Consider the following 6,759-nt stretch of genomic DNA (forward strand, 5'->3'; position numbering starts at 1 on the left):
AATTCAAGCATCACAGAGGCCTCAACACACAACTGTTCTTTATTGCTACTACTTAGGGTCTGCAGAAGCTGCATCCAAGAGCTACTGTTTCAAGCCCTGCATGAGCTGCCAAGGTCCAAAAAGCACTCACTCCAGGGGCAGAGCTAGAACTGGGTGGATGTGTTCAAGGGACGCAAGCCACCCAGCATCTGAGAGCCATCTCACTCCCCTCCCCTTGGCCAGCTGGCCACTTTTGCTGCTGTTGCCACCAGCTGCCAGCTTCTCACCCACCACTTGCTCGCCACCGGTGGTGCCTCTGTTCTACAGCTCCCAAGTGGTGGCAGCCAGCAGGCCTCTTTCCTTCCCTCCTTTGGCCTGCCAACTGGCCAGCCTGCCTGTCCCTGTCGCCACCACCAGCTGCCACCAGCCACCTGCTCCCACCAATGCCACTCACCCTGCCTCCCAAGTCTGTCCTACTTCCTTTGGGCTGGGAGCCTGCTGAGAATGATAGAGACACATAGCACATGCGTGCCCTCATTCCCGGGGGGCTTGTGGGCCGGATGGAAGCAGGATGGGCCTGAAAGCCCTGACAAGTGGGCAGAACGCAGGAGTGGTAGTGAGGTGGCCCAGTTGAGTGGTGGTGGTGGTGGGGTTGAGCATGCATGTGTGTATGCATGCCGGGGGGGGCTGCTGTGGGGGTGGAAGGCTGCCCATACTAAGAGGCAGCATAGTATAGTGGTTAGAGTGTCAGACTAGGACTGGGAATACCTGAGTTTGAATCCCCATTCAACCATGCAACTCACTGGGTGACTCTGGGCCAGTCATGGATCTCTCAGCCTAACCTACCTCACAGGGTTGTTGTGAGGATAAAAATAACCATGTACTCTGAGCTCCTTGGAGGAAGAGCAGGATATAAGTGTAAAAATAACTAAGTGGTTGAACACAGGCCCATTCTCCTCTCGCTATGCCACTGACTCACTTAAAACACAGCACTCCCTGGCATACATAACAGAAAACAAAAAGTAAACCTTGAAAACTGTGAGACTGTCTCTATTACAAAGTGAACAGCAATGGGGGAAAAAGGAAAAGGAAAGGAAAAGCAAAAAGCAGAGCAAAGCAAAATAGTTCTTGAGAAGGGTCCAGCGCCTCTTTAGCTTCCTGCAAAGGGACGTTATTCCATAATTCACTACTGCTGGCATCTTCTTTTTGCAGCATTTTACTAGCTGTTTTTGGCAAGATAAATGAGAGCTGGCAACATGGACCAATGGCCCAGTTCCTTCTGCCAATATTTCTAGTTACGTGCTGAATTCATAACATTAAAAACAAAACCTTGAGCCTTTTGAAATGCTGGTTCTAAACAGATGATCTTTCTGCTCTGAATGTTTTCATTCGAAGTAAGCCAGGAACAGAAGCAGGTACAGTTTGCTGTTGGGGTCAGCAGCTGAAAACTTTATCCTTCCTCTGGTGTCATCCATTTTTGGATGGTTTTTATATGAGCCTGTTAAGCAGAAGAGATGAAAAGAGACACAGAAAGTTTGCTTTCGGAAGCTGGAAGGCTTAATGAAGCAAGTGGCAGTATCAACTAACTGGCAAAGGACGGGCACATATGGAGGAGGAAAGTGACTGTAGGGGATCAAAATGAAGGCTTCGACTCAAACGAGAACAAACCTAGATGTAGAACCAATCAGCCTCAAAGGGCCTTAGGCCAAGCTCAGCTCATGATCACACAGTTTTCAGTCCTTTCTGTCTCACCTCCTCCCTTGGGCCTTGAGGGAGCAATCTGCTTGGGACATACTAATTATGAAGTGCACAACTGACCCCGTTATATGTATGTTTGGAAAGTGGTGTAACTCAGTGTGTGATTTACAGACTTTGAAGACATTCATAGAAGGCTTAAAAAACAGTTGCTTGCATTTCCTACAGGCCTGCCAAACCTGTCAAACTACAATGTGCTCTGATCCCCGTCCTCTTCCTGTGGCTTTTTTAAAGGTCATGTACAGGAATAAAACTATCATCTGCAGCTCAGAGCTTAAATTAACATTTTAAAAAACTTGGGATTTTTAAGATGAGTGTTAAGGTGCTTACAATTTTCACTCCTGTTCTAAAAAGCAAGGACTTTGCAAATTAAGTCGGTCACCTTAACCTCTGTGCCATATAAGCAATAAGAACTTTGGTATAGTCTTTGTTATTATGCCGAGAGTACAAATTGGGCTGAGTAGGGCCAGGGCCTATTTTCTGGGCACTAACCTTGTTAATATTGTGGGTCCCCTGATATGGGGGGAAGAGATACATTAATTCTCATTAACTGTTTTCATTAATATTTTAAATAATTAATTGTAATTTAATAATGTGCTGAAAATTGACCTCACCCACGTCACCGAGTCATGGATGTTCTGGCCTGCCAGGGCATTTGAGTTGTGCATTTGAGTTGTGTCTGTCCACACTCACTAGCAGCATGGATGCAGTTTGGACTAGCACAGAGCCAGCACACATGACCCACACTTCCTTTGGCAGGGTGCTGTGCAGTGAGTAAGTCCCTGCCCACTCCTTGTCAAAAAGGAATCCAAAAGCAAGTAAGTAGCTTATGTTCATAAGAACATAAGAACAGCCCTGCTGGATCAGGCCAATGCCTATCTAGTCCAGCATCCTGTATCACACAGTGGCCACCAGATGCCTCTGAGAAGCCCACACAGGCAAGAGGTGAGGGCATGCCCTCTCTCTTGCTGTTGCTCCCCTGCAATTGGTATTCAGAGGCATCTTGCCTCTGAGGCTGGAGGTGGCTTATAGCCCTCCGACTAGTAACCTTTGATAGACCTGTCCTCCATGAATTCATCTAACCAATGTTAGTCTGTCCGCTGTCTGGCAGGCAGTGATAGGACCACTAGTCCGACAAGCACTCAGTGGTAGGCAGTGGTAGGACCAGTGGTCTGACCAGGGGTCTGACTCAGTATATGGTAGTTTCCTATTGTTAAGCATTCAGAAAGAACTAGGAAGATCATAAGAAAGGTGTGTGTGTATGTGTTTTGTGTGTTCATGTATACACACACTATTCAGACATCAGGATATAAGAAGTTAACTAAACTGAGATAATTTCTGAACAGTTTTGCATTTGTGCCAAGCTTTATTTGTTTTATTGCATTTTAAACCCTTATTAGAGATCCTGAACTTGGCAATATGAAATATAAATAAGGTTCGTAAAATCTCACTGGTGGCTGCATTTCCTTGCCGCTGAAGACAAAAATGGAAACTGATATTTGCTTCTGATTCCTTACAGGGCATTCAAAATTGATAATAACAGCTCTAAACAATGAAAACTTATCCAATTTTAGGCTAGAGATTTTAGAAAAGGTTTGTATGAAGGTTGTTTTCAGACAGATGTCCAGGGGCTGAACGCCACTTTGACTGTATTACTTTTTTTTAAAATAAGAATTTTTTTATTAAGAAATAGACCAAAGAGGACAAAGACAAATCACCATAAAAACAATTTAAAACCAATCATTATTCATGATCAAAAACCTCATTTTTCTAATTAATTACATCAGTAAAGAAAAAAATATCTAGAACAGGATAAAGCAAAAGAAATTCAGACTCTTAAAATTGTAAAATCTAATCTGATCAGCTTCTTGTAAGTTACATATCAAAAACATTATAAGTCAAATCCAGAAAATGGGAACAAAGTTTGACCATAACGGATATTATAATTTATAAAGGGTTCCCAAACAGACATGAATGATTCAGTAGACATACCATGTACATAAGCCGAGACTTTCAAAACTGAAGCATAATCCCACACTTTCAAAAACCAATTGTTTAAGGAAGGGATTTCCAAAATACACCGATTAGATGCATATATAATCCTGGCCGCTCTAATCATATATAAACACAATTCGTTTGATTTGGCAGGAATATAAGGTTTTATAATAATTAAAAGAAAAATTTCTGGAAGAAAAGGAATCTTAACTTCTAAGATTTGTTCAATTTTCATATGAAATTTTTCCCAAAACGGTTGAGCTTTATCGCAGCTCCACCACATATGGTAGAATGAACCTGAATGTGAATTACATTTCCAACATTTCTTAGAGAAAGAATAATCTATTTTGTTAATAGTCAAAGGAGTTATATACCATCTGAAGAACATTTTATACCAATTTTCCCTTAGATTGGTACACAAAGTAAATTTCACATTCTTTTTCCATTGGTATTCCTAATCAGAGAGATCGATCAGTCTATTAAAGTTCTACATCCATTTTATCATGCATTCTTTTATCTGCTCAGTCTCCGATTCATACTTCAGTAATAGCTTATAAATTCTGCCTAATAAATGATCAGTGTTTCGGGTGATTAATTCGTCAAATTCAGTCAGATCTCTAAATTTCCCACCCTGTAACTGTAACGCTTTCCAAACTATAGAGCTGATCTGAGCTTGTTGGAGCCAGGATGCTTGATGAGTGCTTGACTGTATTACATGTAGCAGTGGATAGACAGAGGTCATTCACACAATCAAAAACTCTGTTCTACCTGGGTTTGGGAGGAACATAGGAAGCTGCCTTATACTGAGTGAGACCATTGGTCCATCTAGCTCAGTATTTATTGTCTACACAGACTAGCAGTGGCTTCTCCAAGGTTACAGGCATGAGTCTCTCTCTCAATCCTATCCAGAGATGCCAGGGAGGGAACTTGGAACCTTCTGCATGCAAGCATACTGCTCCTCTTCCCAGAGCAGCCCCATCCCCTAAGAGGGTATATATTTACAGCACTCACACTTGTGATCTGCCATTCAAATGCAAACCAGGGCAGACCCTGCTTAGCAAAGGGGACATTTCATGCTTTCTATCACAAGTCCAGCTCTCTTCCCTTGACCAGCAAGGCAGGAGAAAAAGCTACCCAGGTTTTCCTCCTATCTTGCTTCCACACAACCAAAACTTAGGAGCAAACACAGCTCCCAAACCTAGGTAGAACACAGTCTTTGATTATGTGAATGATGTCTCTATATGTGAGAAAATCTAGTTAAGTCAACCTGATAAAGAGAGGGTGAGTGAGAGACCAGTTGCTGCATTCCCCATTGCCTGACTCCAGATGGCGCTGCTGCTTGGCATAGCAGGTATTGGCATCCAGCATCAGCAATGATCGGTTGCTCTTACTGTTGGCTCTCTCTCTCCCTCTCCCTCTCCCTCTTCTGCACATGCACACTCTGTCCTTTTCCCTACAGCAGCCAACTTCTTTGCTTTGTCTGCTTCTGAAATGGGGACGACAAACTGGACAAGTCTGCTGGCAAGTTGGTGATTGACTTTGCTGCCATGAAAATTTGGTTTTAATCAGGCCTTGAAGCATATAGATGAAACTGAGCATATGAACATTATAGTGATCACAATTGTTTTCAGTGCGGTTGAGATCATTGGCTGCAGTATGCTTATTCCATGCAGTCTTTCTGTGCTGTGTTCATCACAATGTGGTGGAACAGAGAATGATCAGCACTTGAACGTTTATTTTTTTAGAATAGGGTTCACCCCAAAACAGGACACAATGTTTAAACTTTCCATTCTTTATATCCATGACATTTTTTTCCCTAGTCAACCTGTAGAAAAATGAATGTATACCCTTCACAACCAAAATGTCAACAAGACAGCTTACAAACATTTTCCAGCTGCGTAGAGGAACACCTGTTTATTATTACCAGATAAAAGCAGATTCAGGGACAGAGCTTACATCAAAAGTCTTCTAGAAGTTGAGTGAGTAAAGAAGAAAAAGCTATAATAACTTTACCAAAGTGTTAGATTGAGAACATAGTACATAGCAGCCTAAACAGGATTTGATCTAGCTTGTGGGATTTTTTATAAGATGTCCACCAGTACAATTTCAGCCTCCAAGATATTAACAAACTACTCTAGATTAAAATGTGTTTAAGCTTGGGAAACATTTGTAAAAAGTTAAAAGAGGCATATATCCTTTGAATCGAGTCATTAGAGTTGGCTGTTGTAAGCTACTTGTTTTTTCAATGGCATTTTAATTGTAATTTTCCAAAGAAATGATTTGAAAATGATTGAAACAAACCAGAAGACCAGAAAGCTCAAAACAATTCATTATGGCGAGACCTGTATTTGGCCTTTTTAAAAGAAATTGTGAGGGTGCAATTGGTTTTATTGTATTTGTTCTTGACTCCATTGTAGTATGTGTTATACACGTTATATACTGGATGATTGCAAAGGTGGAAAGGCAGTTTATAAAATTGTTAAAATATATATTACAGTGAATTACATCCAAACTTTTGTAGCATCTAGCATAATGTATATTTGTATATTCTACCTTAAACTAATTCATCTTTTTACTATTTTTATGAACTTGAACTCCACGGCCATGTATAAGCAGAAGAGAGCTACATCCTTTGGGGGAATGAAGGTGCTTGCCCTGCAGCTTTGTGTCTTAATGTAGTGAAAGTATATGATTACCTCATAATAAATAATGCATACTGTTTTCCTCTGTCATAATCATTCCCTTGTTAACTTGCGATGCTGTCCTCCTGTCCTTAAATGACGCCAGCTAGATGAGAATAAGCTTGCTACTCAATCCCTTAGGTCAGCACAACTCCACATTATGCTGGCATACTGAAGTTATGATGGTGCAGTGATGTCATTGGTGGATGTTGGTCTAGATGGGCCTTGGGCCTGATCCAGCAGGGCTGTTCTTATGTCTTTATGTCTGAGGGCTATAGGCCACCTCCAGCCTCAGAGGCAGGATGCCTCTGAATACCAGTTGCAGGGGAGTAACAGCAGGAGAGAGGGC

At 41.8% G+C, this 6,759-nt stretch overlaps 1 long non-coding RNA gene across 1 annotated transcript; it reads right to left on the bottom strand.

The window, feature by feature from the left end:
* Positions 1 to 1,013: 1,013 nt before the first annotated feature.
* LOC128349408 (uncharacterized) lies at positions 1,014 to 6,512 on the bottom strand. The gene is made up of 2 exons (XR_008318808.1): positions 6,426 to 6,512; positions 1,014 to 1,477 (listed from the first exon to the last, which is right to left on the bottom strand). It is a non-coding gene; the product is annotated as an uncharacterized LOC128349408 (long non-coding RNA).
* Positions 6,513 to 6,759: the final 247 nt, after the last annotated feature.

The sequence above is a fragment of the Hemicordylus capensis genome, chromosome 3 (genome assembly GCF_027244095.1).
Source record: "Hemicordylus capensis ecotype Gifberg chromosome 3, rHemCap1.1.pri, whole genome shotgun sequence".
In the NCBI taxonomy this organism is placed as follows: Eukaryota; Metazoa; Chordata; class Lepidosauria; order Squamata; family Cordylidae; genus Hemicordylus; species Hemicordylus capensis.